This window comes from Mus caroli, chromosome 3 (assembly GCF_900094665.2).
Source record: "Mus caroli chromosome 3, CAROLI_EIJ_v1.1, whole genome shotgun sequence".
Taxonomy (NCBI): Eukaryota; Metazoa; Chordata; class Mammalia; order Rodentia; family Muridae; genus Mus; species Mus caroli.
The window spans coordinates 34,908,408-34,933,805 of record NC_034572.1 but is presented as its reverse complement, the minus strand read 5'-3'; the positions used below and the strand labels follow the sequence as shown (position 1 = coordinate 34,933,805).

The 25,398-nt window shown below is 39.7% G+C and overlaps 1 long non-coding RNA gene across 2 annotated transcripts in view; it reads right to left on the bottom strand.

Annotated features, from left to right (window-relative positions):
* The window catches only part of LOC110292003, a 58,285-nt gene that overhangs the window by 12,458 nt on the left and 20,429 nt on the right, over positions 1–25,398 (bottom strand). Inside the window, exon 3 of one of the 2 annotated variants that reach the window (XR_002377633.1) lies at positions 24,195–24,320. The exons of the other annotated variant lie outside the window; for it this stretch is intronic. This is a non-coding gene — a long non-coding RNA (uncharacterized LOC110292003). Of the gene's footprint in view, positions 1–24,194; positions 24,321–25,398 lie in introns of those variants that run through there. 2 annotated transcript variants of the gene reach the window in all.

The window sequence follows — 25,398 nt, the reverse complement described above, 5'->3', positions numbered from 1 at the left end:
TCTCTCTCTCTCTCTCTGTCGTCTTTGTTCAGTATTATGAGGGATGACAGCATATGGGGCTGGCCAGACTCACATGGATCTTACAACTTTAGCTCTACCCTCTACTCAGTAACTGTGGAGTTTTAGATCTATGTCTTTTATGTTTGTAGAAACACATTTTTCCTTTCCCCAAGTGAACTTTTGCTCTCTTTATAAACCACTCTAGATTCCTTTCAAATCTCTTTTATTCTCTGTAATTAAAACATCATGAAGGAGCATAATGGTCTAATATTTGTGCGTAGAAAACTCCAGTCTCCTCTCCAGATAAGGTTTCAGTTTCATCTCACTGACTTTGAATTCCTCATGTTTGAAATTAAAATTAAAACTCAATATATCTCATATATAACAAAGAAGGAAAAATAATCCAATTTAATAGTCTCAAAATATCACATCACAATCTGAGTAGTTAGAGCTTATTAAATTTATAAGATCTAACAGGCTTAATTTTCCTTCTTCTCTGCAGACTATCACTTAATATGCTCCGAGTGAAAAACTAAGTGCCATATAGAATCCACCCGAAATACACAACTCAGGGTTTGTTTATTATTGTGGTGTTTTTTTTCACCCACCCTGGCAGGCCTAGAATGCATGCCAGAGTTGTTTAGACTACCTAGTTTGAGACAATTTTTAGGAAGGTTTCTGACTTGATGTTCACAAAATGTGGAATTTAGAAGGTGGTGTTATATTCTCAGGGGGTTGGTGGTGGTGCTGGGAAGAGCAGAAGTAAATGAAGCAAGAGGTAAGCAGATTGATGTAGCAGGGGTGTTCAGTAGTGAGTCCAGCTCTCAATTATCCATGGCATTGGGAGCCAGAGATGCACGGATAATTGACATCTACTCTTAGTCCAAGACCCTCAATGTAATGAATGGTTTCCATATCCCCTGCTCCGAGGACTCTTAACAAGGAGCAGAATAAATGGTCTTCTGTTCCAGCACATTTTATTTTTCCTGTCCAGTCTAGGGAGGAGTTTTTAATGAGCAGTATGCTGTCCAGAAGTCCATGAGCCAAAGAGAAAAATGAAGAGAAACTTGGGCCAGTACAGGCCATAGCTGGGTACTCAGACTAGAATGCTATGGAGATGACTGAGTATCTGTCAATTAAGAAGAAAGAGACAAACCACTTCCTTTGTGATTTTGACTGGTTAAAATACTACTACCACTACTAGAAAGTCCACCCTTTCCTCAGAATCATTTCATTATAGAGACACGTGCTCTGTGTACTTCAGTGGCCTGGAAACTAGAAGCAGATCTGATGAAACATTGCTCTGTATTGGACAGAAGCTGGTGTAGGGGGCCTTAGTTTCATTTGGCTGCATTTGGTTTTGCACCTTTCTGTGTTCCTAGCCTGTGCCATGGCTGATATGGTTTGGTTTTGGTGTCACAATGTCAGCTTAGTGTGAGTTAGTGATGCAGTTTGCTGAGAAGTGGCCTTCTCCTAGGAGCTGATGGTGCCTCTAGGCTTTTTCTGTGCAGGCACAAAAGCAGGCAAACACTGCCTTTGCTTTTGAACAGCTTAAAATTCTAAAATACCACAGGGGGAAAAGAGATGCTTTTCATTTACAGATAAGGGCAGTACTGAATAATCTACCTTAAAACAAATGTTTTCACCGTTGAACAGTGCTCCACAATTAAATGGAAATGCCCATGCACAGGTTAAATACCCTCTAGCCTTTTTGTCTTTACTGGGAGAGGAACTATGAAGACATCCCTGAAGCAATTATGTCATAATCTCTGGTCTTTGGCCTCCAGCATCCAAGGCTATACCATAACTAAATGAGTACAGGCACTGTGCAAGTAAAAGAAGTGTATTATTTGAATGGTTTCCATATTCCTGCTCCGAGGACTCTTAACAAGGAGCAGAATAGATGGTCTTGTGTTCCAGCTGATTTTATTTTTCCTGTCTAGCCTTGGTGGACGGGACAGCCTGCCCCCAGTGACAAACTTTCTCAGCAAGATCACCCCTCCTAAACCTCTCCAAACAGTGCTATCAGCTGGGAGCCAAATGTTAAGATGCCTGAGACTATGGGGAAATTCTCATTAAAACCACCACTGTTACTGTGCTGTTGCTGTGACAAAGCACCATGACCAACATTAATTATATAAGAAAGGTTATTTGAGTTTATAGTTGCAAGTGGATAAAAGTCTATCATGGAGTGGCATCATGGCAGCAAGGTAGTAGGCATGGCTATAAAAGCAGCAAGTTGAGAGTTCACAGTTCTAACTGTAAGCAAAAAGCAGGGAGAATAAACTGGAACTCGGACAAGGCTTTAAGCTCACAATGCCTGCCTTCCATGACAAAATTCCTCCTACAAGGTCACACCTTTTAAACCTCCCCAAACAGTGCTATTAGCTGGGGACCAAATGTTCAGATGCCAGAGACTACGGGGACAATTCTCATTGAAGCCGCCACAGTAACAGAGTCTGATATGAAAGAATCATTCCTGACTAATGAAATAACTTCACCATTTTCAGGGAAATAATCAACCCAAGGTACATGTGAGTGGAAGATTCATGAAAGGCTGGATGGAGAAGCTCATTTTAGTACCGGTTTGTCATTTACTTTTCTATTGCTGTGATAAAACACTACCTCTAGATCAGTTCTCAGCATCAGGGCTATATCTCAAAAGATTGTAACTCTGACTCTAATAGATCCAGTGCTTTCTTCCATCATCCTCCACAGGACCCAGCAGAGACCTGCACACACATACACATAGACTCATAGAGCCGACATAAATGAAAGAAGGTAAATAAATGAAGCTGTCTTTCTAGTTAAAACATGAACACTGAAAACACTCTATGAAAGACATTATATATTTGTAAAATTTATCTGAACATAAACTTTCTTTAGCAAAGACCTAGTATATTTCTGTTTCTTGGTTGTTATCTGAAAGTATGATAATAGCACATGTAACTAGAGAAATGAAGACTGGGCGTATAAAGACTAAGTATGTAATTAATGATTTTTTTCTTCAAAGGCCTCAAGGAAAGAAGAATGGGTATAACAGAATTCCAAAGTAACTGCAGGGTTGCATGACAGACGGTTCTTGGCAACACAAAGAACAACTAAACAGCGTTTTAATGGACACATTGTACTTTTGTACCAACTTATGATCTATTGCATTTCAGCAGCATAGGAATTTATATTGAACAGAAAATGGAGAACTGGAGAGAGAAACTGCGGTATTTTTTTCAATGAGTTTATTAGGTTGTTTTGTGCAAAATAAAATATAATAAGATAAAGGAAAAACTATCCTATTGAAGTTGGACATGGTAACCCAATAGGAGTAAAGGAGTCCCAAGGCACAAGATTCAGAGACCCACTCATTCTCACAGTCAAGAGGCCCATAAAAATATTAAGCTAAAAGTTTTAATCTGTATATGTAGAGGTTCTGGTGCAGATTATTGTGTCTTTTGTAAATACAACAATCAGAATTGTTTAGAATTGGAGAAAACTGTGTATATGTGTATATATGTTTGTATATACGTTTCTGCATACATGTTTGTATGTGTGTTTCAGCAGATGGCACCAAAAGATACATCAAAGAGAGAGCAGGAATGGAAGTGCTATGTAGGGAGAGTTATCTAAGGAACTATTGTTGGAGGGAGGGATTGCAGTAACAATGAGACTGCAGGGTACATGGCTCCACACAGACAAAGCTCAGAAGGAAAAGAACCATTTGAAGACAGATGACCTGGGAAATGAAAGAGGTAGTGATGAGGTGAAGACATCAGTGTAGGCTGGACATTAGGAACTATCACTAACGTGGGATAGGGAGAAATGCTTACTAGGATGGGACATCTATAAAATTATCAGAAGCAATTGAAGATAGCCATCTATTTTAAACTTATTTTTTGAGATAAAGAGTTGGTTGATGTATGTAGAGATACTTGTTTCTTTTTCTTTTTTATCAATTCATATGTGTATGCATATGTCTTGGTGTGTGCACACATGTGCAAGCTAGGACATGGTTGTGTGTGTGGGTCAGTGGACAAATTGATAACTTGGTTCTTTGCTTCTACCAGGTATGTCCTGAGGATTGATCTTACAGAGTTAGGCTTGGCACTTTTACCCAATAAGCCATCTCTGTGGCCTCTTTGACAGTTTTGTTCTGACTTCTGACTATCTGAGGTCAGCCTAAAACATGCCCCATCCTGCCTAGCACTCCCTTCTTTCCATCAAGCCAGATGAAAAGGTGTTATCAAGATTTGCTGTTATTATATAGCCATAATATTAAAAAATTATTGAAATGGTCCAAACAAAAATCCCTGATGCATACATATTTTGCTGTGAGAGAGTAATAATTCAAGATTAAGTTTCAGAACTGTCAGATATGTTTAGTGAGATGCAAATATTGTTGGTACTTCTGTGATATGGCACCTGTTTGCTATGGGTAGAATATTGTGATATCAAATGCTTTAGGCTGCATTTTACAGATAAAAATACTCTTTTATGAGAACCTACTTGGCATTAAGTCAAAAGGGGTTCTAACTTGTCATCAGTGTCACTGAGCATAAAAGCCACTGTGAAGCTTCCTCCAACCTCTTCTGTCTCATAAGTGATTTTTAAATATGTGTCTGTACTCTAGCTTTTAAAATTTATTTCAAATTTTCATTTATTTTATTTTTTAAAGTTATGTATATGTGTCTATGTGTGCATTTGAGTGCAGTGCCCAAAGATGCCTGAGAAGGGTGTTGGGTCCCCTTGAACTGGAGTTAGGAGTGTTGTGAGCTGCCTCAGTTGAACTCTGAAGCCAAACTCTGCAAGAACAGTACATATCCTTACCGGCCATCCTGCCAACCCCTGTGAGCAGTTTTATACTTATTTTAACTGCCACTCTAGAATAAAATTACATTTGGTAAATGTATGTGGAAGCTGGAGGTCTGATGTCCCATCTCTCTCCTTCCAGTGTACTTTGTTTCCTCCCTGCTTTAGAGACACAGAAATCATCAATAGATTCCAGCTGGCTATCATCTTGAAATAGTTCAGAAGAAAATCCCATTGGAAAAACCTTTCTAAACAATCTGTTTGATTAAAGTCACACAATTGTTAAGTTTCTTACATTGAAACTCTAGAAAAAAATAAAAAGAAAAGGAGAAAACACCCCAGCCAGGTTTTATGCTGATGAAGAGAACTTTTGAAATCCCCGGGAGCCTCATTTAGCATCAGGAGAACCACAATAATTGCAAGAATCTTGGAACTAAATGTTAGCTCACTGTCAACAGAGAATGTGTTTGCTGCAATGAGTTAGGCTTTTCTTTGACAAGTTTATGACACCACAATGCAGCAGTTGCATGGGACAGAGAGGGAGAGAGAGAGAGAGAGAGAGAGAGAGAGAGAGAGAGAGAGAGAGAGAGAGATCCATCAGCTGGTCCCTGCTGTCTCCTGCAGTGCTTAGATGCAAAGGCAAAGTCCAGAAGGTGGACAGGCAGGAGAGGTTTCTTTTTTATAAGTTTCTAAATGCCTTTTCTCTTTTTTGTGACACAAGTCCAAATAATTACTGTATAATCTATGATAAAGCCCAGAAAGAAACTTCTGGAAATGATGAAGTTCTTTGAGTAAACAAGTTAGTAGCAAACACTGAGATTATAGCCCTGGTTCTTATGTGGAAGCCTAAGGCTCCTTGAAACTTTATTTGCAGATAAAGTTGGCTAGGAGATGGCCAAAGTTAATTGGGGTTATGAAAGGTAGAGCTTTGATCTGATAGAGCTGGTGCTCTTAGAAAGAAAGACACCTGAGGTCATCTCTCTCTCTCTCCCTATCTCTCTGTCTCTCTCTCTCTCTGTGTGTCTCTCTCTCTGTGTATGTGTGAAAGAGAGACAGACAGAGACAGACAGACAGAGAGACCGAGTGAGATACATACACAGAGACAGAGAAAGACATACGCATACAGAGAGACACAGAGAGAATCTCTGTGTGTATATGTGGATAGTAGTCTCCCTATGGAGGCAGAGGACAATCTTAGGCGTCATTCCTCAGGCATTATTTTATTTTTTTTTTACTATTTTTATTCTTTTTTGAGATGAGGTCTTTCAGTGACCTGGAACTCACTAACAGCTAGGCTAGAGGACCTGCAAGCTCTAGGGATCCAGCTGCTTCTGCCTCTACATCACCACTCACACTTAGCATGAGTGTGTTTGTGTATCTATATATCTATATCTATATCTATATCTATATCTATATCTATATCTATATCTATATCTACATCTACATCTACATCTACATCTACATCTACATCTACATCTACATCTACATCTACATCTACATCATCTACATCTATATCTATCTATCTATCTATCTATCTATCTATCTATCTATCTATCTATCTATCTGTGTGGGTATACATGTGTGAGTGCAGCATCAACAGTAGCCAGAATAAGGTTTTGGATGCTCTGAACTAGAGTTACAGGCAGCTGCCTAGGACTGAGGTCAGAAAACTAAAGCTAGCATGCCATCCCTTCTGTAAATAAACTTTTAGTAGAATGTAGTTACATTCATTTATAGTTTAATGACCATACAGACTTCATGGCCTGTAAATCCCCAAATATTTATCATCCATGGAACTTCCTAGAGGAAAAATATTGTCTCTCCATAGTTTATAGTCTTGGCATACAAGATTTAAATTTCTGCTCTAGTTGGAGCAACAAACAAAATACCCAACCCCACAACTTTGCCTGCCCTTCCCCCAGTAGTCTGGCTCTAACCTGACATGTACAAGTGAGACACTCCTGCTCTCCTATCCCAAATCCCCCCATCTACAGGAACCCCAGTGAGCCTGGCAGCCATGGGTTCTGTCCTTCCAGGGCAGACTTCCAGTATGTGCCTACACTAGTGGTGGTTCTGGAGCAGTCTATGTAATATCCCATGCCACAGCTCTGCCTGTATCCTAAGAGGCCATCTCTAAACTGACACACACAAGCAGGAGGCCTGTTCGAATGAGACACATGGCTCTAACTTGCCTCCCCAAAGGCCTGCTTGAACATAGGACACTCAGGTCAACCAACTAAGAGACAATTAGATGGTAAAAGGTAAGCATAAGAACATCATCAACAGAAGCCAATACAATATGGCACCATCAGAACCCAGGTTACATATGATGGCAAGCCCTGGATATCCTAACAGACCTGAAGAGCAAGATGGTGACTTTAAATACCATCTCTTAAAGATGATAGAGGCTTTTCAAGAGGTTATAAAAACTCCCCTTAAAGAAATACAGGAAAACACAAACAGGTAAAGGAAATGAATAAAATAGTCTAAGACCTAAAAAGGAGATAGCAGTGTGGTAGTTTGAATATGCTTGGCCCAGGGAGTGGTACTATTAGGGGGTATGGTTGGTCTTATTGGCATAGGTATGACCTTGTTGGAGAAAGTGTGTCACTGTGAGCATGGGCTTTAAGACTCTTGTCCTACCTGCCTGGAAGCCAGTTTTCTCCTAGTGGCCTTCAGATAAAGATGTAGAAGTTTCATCTCCTCCTATACCATGCCTGGCTGGATACTGCCATGCTCCTGCCTTGACGATAATGGACTTCTGAACCTGTAAGCCAGTACCAATTAAAGGTTGTTCTTATAAGAGTTGCCTTGGTCTTGGTGTCTGTACACAGCAGTAAAACCCTAACTAAGACAAGAAGTAATAAAGAAAACACAAATGGAGGTAATCATGGAGATGGAAAACCCTATGAAAGATAACAGAAACTACACAAGCAAGCAACAAAAACGGAATACAAGAGATGGAAGAGACTCTCAAGTGTTGAAGATACCATAGAAGAAATGAACACATCGATCAAAGAAAATGCCAAATGTAAAGTTCCTAAATCAAAACAGGAATATGGGGTACTATGAAAGGACCAAATCTAAGAAGAATAGGAGTAGAAGAGGATAAAGATTCAAAGGGTCAGAATACATCTTCAACAAAATCATAGAAGAAAACTTCCCTAACCTAAAGAAAGGGATGGCTATAAATGTACAAGAAGCTTACAGAATATCAAATAAATTGGACCAGAAAAGAAAATTCTCACTCCACATAATAATCAAAATATGAAATATACAGAACAAAGAATGAATATTAAGTGCTGCAAGGGAAAAAGGCCAAGTAACATACAAAGGCAGACCTATCAGAATTACACCTGACTTCTCAATAGAGACTATAAAAGCCAAAAGATCCTGGATAGATGTCTTGCAGAACTTAAGAAACAACAGGTGTCAGCCTGGACTACTACACCCAGTAAAACTCTCAATCATCATAGATGGAGAAACCATGATATTCCATGACAAAACCAAATTAAAACACTGTCTTTCTACTAATTCAACCCTACAGAAGATATTAAAAGGAAAACTCCAACACAAAGAGGGTAACTATAGCCAATAAAATATAAGAAAATAATCACACACACACACACACACACAGAGTAACACCTCCAACATAAAAATTACAGAAAATAATAATCATTGGTTGTTAATATCTTTCAACTTCAATGGGCTCAATTCACCATAAAAAGACAAAGGCTAACAGACTGGATACACAAACAGGATCCATTATTCTGCTGCATACAAGAAACACACCTCAGTAACAAATACCTCAATACAACAATACCTCAGGGTAAAGGTCTGGAAAAGAGGTTTCCCAAGCTAATCCAGGGCCCCTCTCAAAGCTGGTGTAGTGATTCCAATATTTAAAGAATTTGATCAGAAGTTATCAAAAGAGATTGGGAAGGACACTTCATACTCACCAAAGGAATAATTCATCAAGAGGATATCTCATTTCTGAACATCCATGCCCCAAATGCAAGGGCATCCACATTTGTCAAAGAAACTTCACTAAAGCTCAAAAAACACATTGAACCTCACCCAGTAATAGCAGGGGACTTCAACACTCCACTTTCACCAATGGGCAGGTCATCAAAATAGAAAAATAAACAGAGAAACAATGAAACTAACAGATGTGATGAACCTAATGGACATAACAGATACCTACAGAATCTTCCACTCTAAAACAAAAGAATATACCTTTTTCTCAGCACCTCACAGAATCTTCTCCAAAAATTAATCATATAATCAGGCATAAAGCAAGTCTTAACAGATGAAGATTGAAATAACCCCTTGAATTCTATCAAATCATCATGGACTAAGGTTGGACTTCAATAACAACAGAAACAACAGAAATCCCACACACTCATGGAAAGTCTCTATTGAATGATCACTTGATCCGGGGAGAAATAAAGAAGCTAAAGACTTCCTAGAATTCAATGAAAATGAAGGTGCAGTATACCCAAACTTATGGTACACAATGCAAGCAGTGCTAAGAGTAAAATTCACAGCACTAAGGGCATTCATACATAAATTGGAGAGACCCTATACTAGCAATTTGACAGCATACCTGAAAGATCTAGACCAAAAAGGTGCACACACACACCCAAGAGGAGTAAACTGCAGCAAACAGTCAAAATCAGTGCTAAAATCAGTCAGCTAGAAACAAAGAGAACAATACAAAACTCAACAAAAGTAAAAGCTGGTTCTTTGAGAAAATCAACAAGATAGGCAAACTCTTAGCTAAACTAAAAGACACGGAGACACTATCCAAATGAACAAAATGAGAAATGATACATAACAACAGAAACTGAGGAAATCCAAAAATGCATTGTCTTTTTTTTTTTTTTTTCTTTTTTCGAGACAGGGTTTCTCTGTGTAGCCCAGCTGTCCTGGAACTCACTCTGTAGACCAGGCTGGCCTCGAACTCAGAGATCCGCCTGCCTCTGCCTCCCAAGTGCTGGGATTAAAGGCGTGCGCTATCACGCCCAGCCTGCATTAAGTCTTACTTTGGACACTTGTAGTCTACAAAATTAGAAAATCTGAACATAATGAATGAATGTGTAATGAGTTAATAACAATACTCTGCAAGTAATTCCACAACATAGAAACAGAAGGAACACTACCTAACTCATTCTATGAGCTCACAGTTAACCTTATATCTAAACCTCACAAAGACTCAACACAGAAAGAAAACTTCAGGCCATTTTCACTCATGAACATTGATGAAAAAATTCTCTATAAAATTCTTGCAAATGGAATCCAAGAAAACATCTAAAATATCATTCATCATGCTCAAGTAGGCTTTATCCCAGGAATGCATGGATAGTTCAATATACAAAATCCATCAACATAATCTACTATATAAACAAACTGAAATACAAAAGTCACATGATCATCTCATTAGATGCTGAAAAAGCCTTTGACAAAATTCAGCACCCATTTGTATTAAAGATCAAGGGTTCAAGGCACGTTCATAAATATAATCAAAGCAATGTACAACAACCAATAGCCAATGTCAAATTAAATGTAGAGAACCTTAAAGCAATCCCACGAAATTCAGGGACAAGACAAGGCTGCCCACTGTCTCCCTACCTATTTAACCCAGTACTTGAAGTTCTAGCCAGATCAATAAGACAAGAAAGGAGATCAAGGGAATATAAATTGAAAAGGAAGAAATCAAGGTATCACTTTTCAAGGACAATATGATAGTATACATAATCAATCCTGCAAATTCTACAGTAAAGTGAGCTCTTACAACTGATACACAACTTCAGCAAAGTGGCTGGATATAAAATTAACTCAAAGAAATCAGTAGCTATCCTTATACAAAGGATATAGGACAGAGAAAGAAACTAAGGAAACAACACCCTTCACAATAGTCACAAAAAATATAAAATACCTTGCTGTAACTCTAACGAAGCAAATGAAAAACTTACATGACAAGAAGTTCAAGTTGCTAAAGAAAGAAATAGAATAAAATATCAGAAGATGGAAAGATCTCACATGTATGATCTGTAGGATTAACAGAGTGAAAATGGCTATCTTGCCAAAAGCAATCTACAGATTTAATGCAATCCCCATCAAAATTCAAACACGAATTTTTATAGACCTTGAAGGAGCAATTCTCAAGTTCACAAAAATCCTAGGATAGCCAAAACAATCCTGAACAATAAAAGAGTTTCTGGAGGAATCACTGTCCTTGACTTTAATAATGATAGATATTGCATGCTACTGGTACTGAAACAGACAGGTTTGTCAATGGAATAGAATTCAAGGCCCAGATATAAATTCACACACCTATGGACACTTGATTTTCAGTGAAGAAGCCAAAACCATACAATGGAAAAAAGAAAACATTTTCAACAAATGGTGCTGGTTTAACTGTATGTCTGCCTGTGAAAAATGCAAATAGATCCATATTCATCACCTTGCACAAATCTCAAGTCCAAGTAGATCAAAGAGCTCAACAAAAAACCTGACACACTAAACCTAATGAATAGAAAGTGAGACTTAGCTTTGGACACATTGGTACAAGAGACAATATCCTGAACAGAACACTAATGGTCTAGGCCTAAGATCAACAATTTATACATGGAACCTCATGAAACAAAAGTTTTTATAAGGTAAAGAACACTGTCAACAGGATAAATAGCAGCCTAGAGATTGACAAAGATATACATTAATACTACATCTGACTGAAGGCTAATATCCAAAATATATAAAGAACTCAAGAATTTAAACTCCAAGAAACAAAATAACCCTATTAAAAAAGAGGGGTAAAGAACTAAATAGAGAATTCTCAACAGAGAAATCTCGAATGGATGAGAAGTACTTAAAGAAATGCTCAATATCCTTAGTCATTAGGGAAATACAAATGAAAACAACCCTGAGATCCCACCTTACATACATCAGAATGACTAAGATTAAAAAAATCACAAGAAATAGCACATGCTGGTGAGGATGTGGAGAGAGGGGGACATTCCTTGATTGGTGGTGGGATTGAAAACTCTGAAAACCAATCTGGTGGTTTCTTAGAAAATTGGAAATAATTCTACCTAAAGATCCAGCTATACCACTCCTGGTCTTCCAAAAGATACTCTGCCATGTCACAAGGAAACATGCTACTCTATGTTCATAGCAGCTTTATTTATAATAACCAGAAACTGGAAATAACCCAGATGTCCCTCAAGTGAAGAATGAATACAGAAAATGTGGTACTATTTACATATGGAATACTATTCAGCTATTAAAAATAAGGGCATCATGAATTTTGCAAGCAAATAGATGGAACTAGAAAATATTTTCCTGATTGAGGTAACCCAGACTTTAAAAACCATGCATGGTATATACTCACTGATAAGTAGTTATTAGCTAAAAAGTATAGAATTCCCATGATATACCCCATAAACCCAAAGACGTTAAGGAAGGAAGAAGGTTCAAGGATTCTTGAACCACACTTAGAAGGGGAAACAAAATAATTATTGGAGGCAGAGGGAGGGAGGGGAGAGGGGAGCTTGGTCTTCAAGTGGGGACTCCTATGAACTGGAGCAGGGGTATATCTGACTCTGTTGCCTGCCTTTGGACCCCTTCCCCATAACTTGGCTGCCTTGTCTAGGCTCAATAGGAGGAGAAGCATCTAGTCCTACTGTAACTTGAGATGCCAAGGCAAGTTGATATCCATGGGAGGCCTAACTTTCTCTGAGGAGAAAGGGGGAGGGGAATGGGGGGGGTAATGTGAGAGGGAGGCACTGGAAAGGGAGGAGAGAGGGGAAACTGCAATAGGGATGTCAAGTAAATAAATTAATGACAATAATATAATAAACCTAAAAGATGGAAACTGAGATATAACTCAGTGGTAGAACACTTGTACAGTGTGACCCAGGCTCTGGTATCAACATCTGGAACCACAGAAAGGAGCCTCAGAGACAAAGCACTAGCTATTATGACAGAAGTTTTTCTTTCCTCTGCTGAGCTGATGATCCTCATTATGGGGCTGTGAAAGGAAGGGCCAGGTCTAGCTCAGATTTATTGTTACTTCAACCAATCAGGTTTTTTAAAATACTAAGCAAAAATCACCCACACATTATTTCTCCTAAGCAATTGGCAAAAAGAAGATAATTTTAGAATCCAGAATATTTTTAGAGCAAAAAATTTCTTTTTTTTCTTAATTAATTTGTTTAGTATCCATGTTTAGCTGGGTCTTCAGGTAAAACTATTTCCAAATTTCTAAGAAACTACCAGACTGGTTTCCAAAGTTTCTAATCCCATCACCAATTAAGGAGTGTCCCCCTCTCTCCACATTCTCACCAACATGTGCTGTTCCTTGTATTTATTGATCTTAGCTATTCTGATGTGTGTGAGGTAAAATCTCAGGGTTGTTTTGGTTTGCATTTCCCTAATGACTAAAGATATTGAACATTTCTTTAAGTACTTCTCATCTATGCTTCAGCATCCCATAAGCTGCTCCCCTTTCCGGTCCCTCCCTCACAGAGTCCCTCCTCCATACCTTCTCCTCTGAGAGGGTGGAGCCTTGGTCCCTCACATGCAGGCCATGTAGGCTCTTTGGTTGCTAGTTCGGTTTCTCTGAGCCCCTATTGGCCTTGTTGGTAGTCGTACAGTAGAAACATAGGTAAGTGCTACAAACCCAGGTTTGTTTGTTCTGGGGAGTCCACAGCTGAAACATACATGTTCCCAGCTCACTCTGAATTTACTGCTTTAGAGCTAGACATTAACAAGCCACAAGAATCTACAATAGGACTTAGAACTGAGACCAGGATATATTCCATTCCAGTGGGATCTCATTCATAAAACTAGAAGATGGTGCATCCATTGCTGGTGGAAGTGGGAGGACAAACTTGTACAACCACTTTGGAAATCAGTTTGCCACTCAGTATCTAAGAAACTGAGTTCTACCTCAAGACCCAGCTATACTACACCTGGGTAATACCCAAAAGAGACTCCACCATACCACATGAATACTATGTTCATAGCAGCTTTATTTGTAATAGCCAGAATCTGGAAACAACCTAGATATCCCTCAGGTGAAAAATGGATAAATAAAATGTGGTACATTTACACAATGGAGTATTACCCAGCTATAAAAACCAAGTGTATCATGACATTTGCAGGCAAATCAATGAAACTAAAAATATCATACTAAGTGAGGTAACCCAGTCCCAGAAAGACAAACATGGTATTTACTCATTTATAAGTATACATTGCACATAAAGTACAGGATAACCATGCTAGAATTCACAGATCCAAAGTAGCTAAGTAACAAAGATGGCCCAAGGGGGAGGGGATGCTTGATTACCACTGAGATTGTATAAGATAGGACATCCGGGGTGAAGGGAGGGAGGGAACTGTTTGGGAGAAGGGGTGGGGAGGGTAGCAGAAGGATCCAGTGTGGGGAGGAGGGAGGGAGAGAGAACTGGGAGAGGGAACTGGGATTGGTGGGGAGGGGAAACATCTCTGGGACAAACTAGAAACCTAGGACAAGGAAAACTCCCAGGATGCTATGAGGGTGACCCTAGCTAAAATTCCTAGTAATAAGGAATATGAAACCTGAAATGGCCACCTCATCCTATCAGCAATTTTATAATTTCTCAGAAAAATAGCATCCCTGAGGACCCCTGCTTTTCTGTAGAGACCAATGAAGCTTTATTTGCTTTAGCCTGGTGGCTAAAGAAACTAAACACGTTTGCATAACATTTCTTGGCCTTTTGTATTTCTTCTTTGGGGGGAATATCTATTTGGATCATTTGGCCATTATTAAATGTGATTACTTGGGGTTTGTGTTACTTTTTTATTTTTAGTTCTCTATGGATTCTGGATAGCAACTAAAGACTTTTCTCCATTGCTGTATGTGTTTCACTCTGTCGACCTTTCCCTGTGGTTTTAAGTTCATGTGATACTATCTGTCAGTTCTTGCTTTTGCTGCCTGCCCTCATAACATTTTATGCAGGAGCCTGCTGCCTGTGCAAATATTTTGAAAGATTTTTCTCTGCTTCCCTGTAGCAGTTTCAGAACTTAGGGTCTTAAATCTAGATTTTTTTGATCCATTTTGATATGATTTTTGTTCATTGTGCCCATGGGGACACTCAGTTTTTTCAGTATCATTTGGTGACAATGACACTATATTCCATCATGCGTTTTTGCCACCCTTGCAAAGAATCAGATGAAGACATGGTGCCAAGACTATTGCGTACAGCTGAACAAGGAAGCAGGCTTATTACATACAGAGAAACAGTCAGGGTTATTGTAGTCTGCCGAGTTGGAGGCAGGTTTCACTAATCCTGCCTGGAGCAGTATTCAGACTGTAAACATAGGGGGAGAAAGCTGAGTGGACATTTTCTCTACTCTAAGCATCTATACACTGACCAGAAGATGAGTATGTCATCCTTTGGAGCATCACCTGAATAGAGACTTGCTATGCCTATGGTCAGAGCCACTGAGGTCTTTGACACAGCCATGCCATAACAAACATTCACTCAGTAATTCACTTGCTCCCTAAAACCGCTTGACATCTGTGATTTATCCCAGGGTTTGTAACTGTGGTTATGTATTGTGCTACCTTCACCTTTGTTTTTCTGCTCAGTTATTAGAGCTGTTTAGGATATTTTGTGCTTCTAAATTATTTTTAGTGTTCTTTTCCTAGTTCTGTGAAGAGTGATGTTAGTATTTTGATGGGAATTGTGCTGACTCTACAGATCACTTATGATGGTTTTATAATATTAATTCTCCCCATCCATAAGCCTAGGAGATCTTCCCATCTTCTAGACTTCCATCTTCTCCAATTTCTTGTTTCATTATTTGATCATTTTCATTTTATATTCTTAGTTCTATGACTGGTGCTCTCTCTCTCTCTCTCTCTCTCTCTCTCTCTCTCTCTCTCTCTCTCTCGTGTGTGTGTGTGTGTGTGTGTGTGAGAGAGAGAGAGAGAGAGAGAGAGAGAGAGAGAGAGAGAGAGAGAGAGAATGGATGTTTCCTGGTTCATTCATCAGGAGGCTCATTATTGGGATATATAGGAGCTACTGATTTCTTGGAGGTTGCAGCATCTTTTGATGGAGCCTTATGGATTATTATGCATACAGAATTACATAACCTGCAGAAATGGATGATGCAATTATCTTTCTATTTGTATGCCATTTGCTTTCTGTTGGTATTGCTTTAGTTAAGATTAGTGGATATGAGTGATCAAAATTTTAGTCCTGACCATAGAAGAAATTGCTTTGTACTTTCCTCATTCAGTTAGATGTTGAATATGCTTGTTTATTCATGGCCTTTGTTATGTTTAGGTATGTTATGTATGATCATTTTGTACCAGTTTATTTACAAATTTTATTGTTTTAATTTTGAAGGAATGTTAAGAACAGGTGGTTGTGCCTGAAGCAAAGGCACAATTATGTGGAATGCAAATGATCACCGTGCTTTCCTCGCTGCTGTTACTTTAGAGGTCCATTTCCGATGGATGACCACTCATATCCTTATAGTCAGGCCTGCCTGGAAGTGTGTGTGTGTGTGTGTGTGTGTGTGTGTGTGTGTGTGTGTGTGTGTGCATGTTCTGGAACCAGTCTTCAATAAGCACTTACAAAAATAACAAACAAAAAACCCAAACAAAAATCCAAACAAACCCCCAAAAAACAAACAAACAAACAACAAAACCATAATTGGGACAATGCAGAAAGAAAAAAGAGAAAAAAAAAGAAATAGAAGGAACAATATTAATTGGAAAAAAATTAACAAATTTAAAGAAAAAGCACAGAAAGCAGTTATGCAGTAACAAAATACATAAATTTAAGATGAAAAAATAAGAAAAAGGGAAACATGTAAATAAATATGCACATATACAACCATAATTTTTCCTGGCTGGCATGCTTAGAAATCGTGGGTCTGTGGGTAATAACAGCTCTGTAGAGTTGAGCTTCTCTTTGGTCCTCTATAACCTGCTGGTTTTCAGGCCACAGTTCTGTCATTTGTAACTTCTTTCCAGGAACTAGGCAAGAGTGAACATAGGTAAAGCTAGCCACAATTCCTTTCTGCTGTTTGCTGGCTCAACTTGGCGATGCAGGAGGGAGCAACCCTGGCCATGTATTTTCTCTGTAAAATTTTATGCTGTGTGTCCTAGGATGACAATGTTCTTAGAAAAAAAACTTAATTATCTGCTTTTGCCATTTGGTGCAAGAAGCCTCAGAGTATTGCTGGATCCAAAGTTTCAATTCATCTTGCAAACCCTCCTTGTTCCAAATATTTACATTCAACAATAAATAGCCATCTATAGAAATGTAGATTGATAAAAACACAAGGATGGTGCCAATGAAGAGAATTTCTAATTTTTACTCATGTAAAAATAAGTGTGGGGTAGATGGCTGGGACTGTAGACAGAACGTGAGTCCATCTTTTTTTAGAATCACATGGTCTTTGAGAAGGGTATGAGCCAGGGAATGTTCTCTTTGCTCTTTCCCATCTTTGGTAAGGAAGTTGGGGCTCCACCAGGGTCTGGAATTTGTCTCAAGTTATACCATATGAAAATGTTTGGACAGAAGAGGTTCAGTTCTTTCTTCCCCTCAGCAAGTTATGATTGTAGAGTTCACTGATTCTCCAAGAGGTAGCTAGTGCTCATGCCAGGGACTGGAGGATGCAAGATATTGCTCTATAAACAATGAAGAAGCAAAGAAAGAATTTCTCTAAAGTCTAGCATCTCAAAAATTAAGTCCTACAGTTCTGGAGTTGAAGACTTAGCAATACTTGTGCTTTCTCTCTCTTTGGGCTTATGTATGTGTGATAGGTACTTCACCCCTTTTAGACTCATTTGTGGTGTTAGCAGAGATGCTGTGAGCATTTTATTTAAAGTAAAGATTAAAATGAATATTATCTATGTTAGCTCATTTATCTGTCAATGAGGTTGATGGAAGGAGAATTCTTTGTCTTTCATCCTCTATTTTCTTCAATCACTTTAAGCTATACTGAGGATCTATTAGTGTTGGGTCCTGCTCCAGGATCTGTAGACACACAGAGAACTCAATTCTCCTGGTTCTGTACTTATATTTTATTGAACGGGGCACACATGCACACAGTTGAGGAGAAAAGCAGAGGATGAGCACAGTGAGTGGCAAATCAAATGCTACTCCTCATAATAGGCCTGTCCTAGTCACAGTACATGATAACCAAGGCAACTCTTATAAAGAAAAGCTTTTAACTGGGGCATATTTATAGTTTTGGAGGTTTAGTACATTATCAGCATGGCAGGAAAACAGTGGCACTCGTGGCATTGGAGCAGTAGCTGAGAGTTATATGCTGTTGATCTGCAGGCCAAGAAAGAGATGTTGGCTTGTTGTGGCCCTTGAAACTATAAAGCCCTCCCCTAGAGACATATTTCTTTTTTTTTTCATTTTTTAAAAAATTTTTAATATTTTTTATTACATATTTTCCTCAATTACATTTCCAATGCTATACCCGAAAGTCCCCCCATACCGCCCCCCACTTCCCTACCCACCCATTCCCATTCTTTTGGCCCTGGCATTCCCCTATATTGGGGCATATAAAGTTTGCAAGTCCAATGGGCCTCTCTTTCCATTGATGGCCGACTAGGCCATCTTTCGATACATATGCAGCTAGAGACAAGAGCTCCGGGGTACTGGTTAGTTCAACATGTTGTTCCAACTATAGGGTTGCAGATCCCTTTAGCTCCTTGGGTACTTTCTCTAGCTTCTCCATTGGGAGCCCTGTGATACATCCAATAGCTGACTGTGAGCATCCACTCCTGTGTTTGCTAGGCCCCTGCATAGTCTCACAAGAGACAGCTATATTTGGGTCCTTTCAGCAAAATCTTGCTAGTATTTGGGTCCTTTCAGCAAAATCTTGCTAGTGACATATTTCTTTCAACAGGGCCACACTTCCTAATCCTTCTGATCCTTCTCAAATAGTGTCACTCCTGCATGGTTGATGACTAAGCATTCAAATTCAAATGAGGGTCATTCTTGTTAAACCATCATAAGGATCTTTGGTTTTTTTGTTTTTTTTTGTTTTTGTTTTTTTTAAAGGTGACAGATTAAAAAAAAAAAAAGGATACCTGAGAGAAATAAGTGAAGAGTCATGTGGATACCTGCAAAGTCTGCAAATCTTTGAGGGTAGGAAGTGATTGAGCTGTGGTTGAACACTGGAGAATATTGTTGAAAGAGGGCAAGTGTGGAAAATGGCTAGTGAGAGTGATCAAGAAAGACCAGAAGGCTATGGTCAAGAGCTATATTTTACTTAACAAAGGGAAGCTGTTGGACTGTGTGATACATCAAGGAGAGCATTTCTCCAGATCACAGAAAGCTCCAGACTCAAGGAGAGAGAAAACAGAGGCATGCAAGTGTGGTATGAAGCTCTTGAAGTAAAGACTGTGGATTGGGGAGATATTAACTTGGCGTAGGGTTGGTGCTGAGCAACCTGGATTTCTTTCTAGAACTTGTGAAAATACCAATGCGACATCTGAAAGAAGTGTGTGTGTGTGTGTGTGTGTGTGTGTGTGTGTGTGTGTGTGTATGTATGTGTCCAATGTGAGGGTTTGAATAATTACATGTTCAGGGGCTTGGCATGAGCAATTCAATGAAACCACTGTGAGAGATGTTTTAAAATGGTTTCTAGATGCAGGAAAAGTTGAGAATTAGTGTCTGAGTAGTAATTATGGAAGTGATAAAGATCAACAGATTTCTAGTAATAATAATAATTAGGAATAGCAGAATAAGGTCAGTGTGCTTTAATCATTGCACAATGTATATGTGGAATGAAAATCCCGTATTTGTCACTGTGTACAAAGCTCAAGTCCCAGTGGATCAAGGACCTCAACATAAAACCAAATACACTGATTCTAATAGTAGAGAAAGTGGCAAAGAGCCTTGAACTCATTGGCACAGGTGGAAATTTCCTAAACAGAACTCCAATGGCTTATGCTCTAAGATCAAGAATTGATAAATGGGACCTCATGAAACTGGAAAGCTTCTGTAAGGCAAAGGACATAGTCAATAAGACAAATCGGCAACCCACAGATTTGGAAAAAGTCTTCAATAACCCCACATCCAATAGAGGCCTAATATCAAAAATATACAAAGAACCCAAGAAGTTAATCACCAAAAAACCAAGCAACCCAATAAAAAAAATGGGATATAGAACAAAACCGAGATTTTACAACTGAGGAATCTTGAATGGATGTGAAGAAAATAAAGAAATTTTCAAAGTCCTTAATGATCAGAGAAATGCAAATAAAAATGACCCTGAGATTCTACCTTCTACCAATCGGAATGGCTATGATCAAAACCACAGGTGACAACATATGTTGGAGATGATGTGGAGAAAGAGAAACACTCCTCCATTGCTCGTGGGATTGCAAACAAGTACAACCACTCTGGAAATCAATCTGGAGATTCCTCAGAAAATTGGAAATAGATCTACCTGAAGGCCTAGCTATACCACTTTTGGGAATATACCCAAAAGATGCCCCACCATGCCATAGGGGCATGTGTTCCACTATGTTCATAGCAGTCTTATTTGTGATAGGCAGAGCTGGGAACAACCTAGATGTCCCACAACAGAAGAATGGATACAGAAAATGTGGTTCATTTACACAATGGAATACTACTTAGCTATTAAAAGAAAGGACATCCTGAGTTTTGTAGGCAAATGAATGCATGTTATGTACTCACTAATAAGTGGATATTAGTCCCTCTCTTTCCAAAGTACAGAACATCCAAGATACAGTTCACAGAACTCAAAATGGTCGACAAGCTGAAGTGTCCAAGTGAGGATGCCTCAGTCCCACTTGGGAGGGAGAAGAAAGCAATCACAAGTTGGGAGGGAGGGAAGAACCTGGGAGGGAAAGTGGACGACGGGTCAGGGGGGAATTGGGGGTAGGGGGAACCTGGTCTGGTATTGGATGAGGGAAAAGGACTGAAGTCCCGAGGGCCAGCAGAAAAAATGGAAACCAGGCAACCTCGGGAGGTAGGAGATTAGGGGCACCCTCCAGAATGCACCAGAGACCTGGGAGGTGAGAGACTCTCAGGACTCAAAGGGAGGGACCTTAGATGAAATGCCCAACAGTAGGGAGAGGGAACTTAAAGAGCCCATCTCCAGCAGGAAGACAGGGCTTCAAATGTGGGAGGGGGCGGACCATCCCACGGTCACAACTCTGACCCATATTTGTTCCTGTCTTAAAGAACTGCAGGGATGGAAAGGGAGAGGACCCTGAGGAAAAGAAGGTCCAGCAACAGGCCCAACGATTGATCCAACTCAAGAGGAAGTCCCAAGGCCTGACAGTATTACTGAGGCTATGGAGCACTGACAAAAAGGGACCTCACATGACCACATTCCAAAAGACCCAGCAAGCAGCTGAAGAGTCAGATGAAGATATTTGCACCCAACTAACAGACAAAAGCAGCTGACCCCTATTATTAAATTAGGGAAAGAGTGAAAGAAGCTGAGGAGGAGGGTGACCCTGTAGGAGGACCAGCAGTCCCCATTAATCTGGACCCCAGAGATCTCTCAAACACTGGACCACCAAACAAGCAGCATACACCAGCTGATATGAGGCCACCAACACACATACAGCAGAGGATTTCTGGGTCTGTGTTCATTCAGAGATGATGCACCTAACCCTCAAGAGACTGGAGGCCCCAGGGATTCAGAGTTCATGTGGGGTAGGGAAGAAGTATGTGATGTGGAGCAGTAGGAAGGTGGAGGAGGGGAATAAAATATGGAGTGTAAAAAATTAATTAATTAATTAAAATATAAATAAAAATTTATTGACATCAAATATACAGAAACAGAGGTCAAAGCAGTGGTTAAGAGGAGCTTTGGAAAAAGGAAGTCAAAAGATATATTATAGGTCTTAGGATGAGTCAGTAGAGTTCTTGCTTTGCAAGTACAGAGACCTGAGTTCTATCTCCAGAATCTACAACAACAACAACAACAACAACAACAGCAGCAGCAGCAGCAGCAGCAGCAAGAACAACATCATAACACAATGCAAATATGTGATTATGGTGATATGTAGAGACAAACAGATTCTTAGGGGTCATGTGTAGTCAGCCTAGGTTATTTGATGAGTTTTAGACCAATAAGAGATGCTATTACATCTATGAAAATTATAGATGGCTCATGAAGAGTCATACCCAGGGTTTTCTTCAGGTAATTACAAGCACCTATGTACATGTATATGCACACACATCCCCTCCCACAATGATATTTACTATGAAGTCTAGAGAGCTAACTTGCAACATAAGGATATGACAATAATATATTTTATTTGAGAGTTTTGCTAAATATGTAGTTTTAGCTGCTTTTGTCCCCTCTATCCCCCAAATGAGTAAGTGAAAAAAAAAAAAGCTTATATGATCATTCAGTGTTGTCTTAGTTTCTATTTTCCCTGATAAATGCCCCAACAAAAGCAACGTAGTTGAGATTTTAGCTCACAATTCCAAATTACAGTCCATCAGTGGTCAAGGCAGCAGGAGCTCAAAGCAGCTAATCACCATCAAGAACAGAAACTCTGAATGCATATAAGTTTGTGCTCAGCTCACTTTCTCTCTTATGCAGTGCAGGATCTCTTGTATAAGAAATGGTGATTCAGCAACAGTAGGTCCTCCCACCTCTATTAATGTAGTTAAGAAAATCTCCTACAGCTGTGTCCATGAGCAAGCTTGACCTAGACAGTCCCTCACTGTGACTCTTTCTAGGTGATTCTAGACCACTTCAAGTTGACAACAAAATGAACCATCATGTCTATGTTACTCTCTTAGTGCCTCTTTGTACTTTTATAACACCCACTTTAAATATAAATAATGACATTTACTTTGAAAACAAAGTAGTCTTGGAAACATTGTCAGAAATGGAATCATGGAAGTGTCCCAATTTCTAGCTTCAGTGTAAGAGTAGGAGCATATTAGTAAACCTGTGACTTAAATTCCTACTGAGAATGTGAGGGAAGAAGGAATTACTTTGGTAAGTGGCTTAGCAAAGAACTTCAGCAGAGACTAGCAGTGGATAACAGAGTGAGGGGCCAAGCCATAGAGGAAAGGTAGAGTTTGTCAGATAATACTTCAGAGAGGATTCAACATTTCACCTTAATCTTACACAATGCAAGGGATTGCTACATGGAAAAAGAAGGAGGAAAAGTGCTCTGATCAGAGAGACAATGGATGCTAACCTTTAGTTGCTCCACAGTTGGAAGCCACTAATGAATTCTGGCCTCCTGTTGATGAGATCCAGTGAGCACTGATGAGATCCTGATACCCAGGACAGCATCTCTACTCATGAACATTTCCTATGGAAAGTCCTCATAAAGTCTGTTGCTTCTCACAGATTCACAAGCTTGTAAAACAAAAGGCCTGTAAAGGGAAACAGTTGTGCTCATGAATCTAAGGTTCTGTACAGGTGGCTGTGATTATGGTAGCTGACCTTCTATGCCATAGGGGAGTATAAATATCCCCAGCATAGTCCTCTGTACGGAATTACCTTTGATCCTGTGTCATTGGTTCCAGATGATATAAAATATATAATTAATTTGGAAATATATACTCTTTTCAATTGGCATAATAAAAGAAAAGACAACTTGGCCAATTGATATTTGAAGGGCTATCCTTTAGACAGGAGATTTATATTTAGAATACATACATACATACATACATACACACACACACACACACACACACACGTATATATAACTGACAAAACTGAAAACAAAAACCTTGGCAATCAATAAATGTACCAATGATCTGAACAGATAGTTCTTCATAGAAGAAATACAAATGACTAATAATTATTTTGAAAAGTGTTCAACACATGTGGGAGCTGCCAACCAATGTTTGTGTTTAACGTGAGGCCCACCTCATGAGACAGAGCCCATGACTTACACTTTCTGGATGACCAGGAACTGGAGACTGGCAATGCCAGTTAGGGTAGAACCAAACAGGAGTGCAAAAATACCAATGGCGTGATTCCTAATGACATAGACTCATAGACTGTTGCTTTGTCCAGTTGTTATCTCTAGTAGCAGATGGGAGCAGACACAGAGACTCACAGCCAGACATTATATGGAGAGTCTAGTTTGTAAGTCTCCATTGGTTCTCTCTCTCTCCTTGGACAGAAGAGTAAACCCATGGAAGTTGGGGGAAATAGCTGAAAGATTGTTGAAATCAAAGGGAATGGAAGACACAAGGAGAACATGCCCACAGAATCAACTAAGCAGGGCTCTTATGGATTCACAGAGACTGAAGCAGCAAGCAGAGGGTCTGCATTGGTCTGTCCCAGGTTCTCTGAATATATGTATGACTGTTATTGTGGGAAGTGTATTTCTACCTCATTTGCCTGCTTTTGGAACTCTTTTCTTCTTATTGGGTTGTGTTCTCTAGCCTCCATAGAAGGGCTTTCACCTTGACTTATTGTATCTTGTCTTGTCCTGTTTGATTGTCGCTTCTTTTCTCTTGGAGACCTGCTCTTTTCTGAAGAGGGAACAGAGGGTATTTATAGAGAGAGGATGTGGGGGTAAAGATAGAAGGAGTAGAGGGAGGAAAAACTGTAGTCAGAATGAATTGTATGAGAGAAGAATCTTTTTAAAATTTCACAAACAAATACCTCCCCAACCGAAACCCAAATCCAAGACAACAGCAAAAAACTGTTCAACAGTCTTAGCCATCAGGGAAATGAATATTTTTATTAGATATTTTCTTTATTTACATTTCAAATCCCAAAAGTCCCCTATAACCTCCCCCCAGCACTGCTCCCCTACTCACCCACTCCCACTTCTTGGCCCTGGCATTCCCCTGTACTGAGGCATATAAAGTTTGCAATACCAGGGGGCCTCTCTTCCCAGTGGTGGCTGAGTAGGCCATCTTCTGCTACATATGCAGCTAGAGTCATGTGCTCTGGGGATACTGGTTAGTTCATATTGTTGTTCCACCTATAGGGTTGCAGACCCCTTCAGCACCTTGGGTGATTTTGTAAGACCCCCGAAGCTAGGCCTCCGCTCAAGTCCCGGGATGAGCTGGCCAGCACCCCAGTCTCCCAAGAGAAAACCACACCTGATGCAAACTGCAAGAGGTTTTATTATCAGCTAGCTGAGGATGAAGTCCCTCCTCCACTGTGCAGGTCAGGGGAGTTCAATCCCGAACAATGACAGTAGGGGGCTTTTAACAGCTAGCTGAGGAATTGGGAGGAGTTGGGAGGAGAGTTGGGAGGAGTTGGGAGGAGAGTTGGGAGGAGTTGGGAGGAGAGTTGGCTACAGCTCCTTTCTGGTGAGGGGCAGGGGAGTGAGCTGCAGCCTCCTCTCTGGCATCTATCTCCATGTCCTTGGCACAGGAAGGCAGGCATCTCTGTTAGTACAGTATAGAAACAAAAAGGTCTTTTGCTGGCTACAGAGAACAAAGAGCTTCTTTCTAGCTGTATTTTTAAAGATCAGGGAAAACAAGCTTGGGGAACATCCAGGGGCTTTACCTTCCAGGGAGAAACGCTCTAAGTCGGGGTCTCACACTTTCTCTAGCTCCTATATTGGGGGCCCTGTGTTCCATCCTATAGATGACT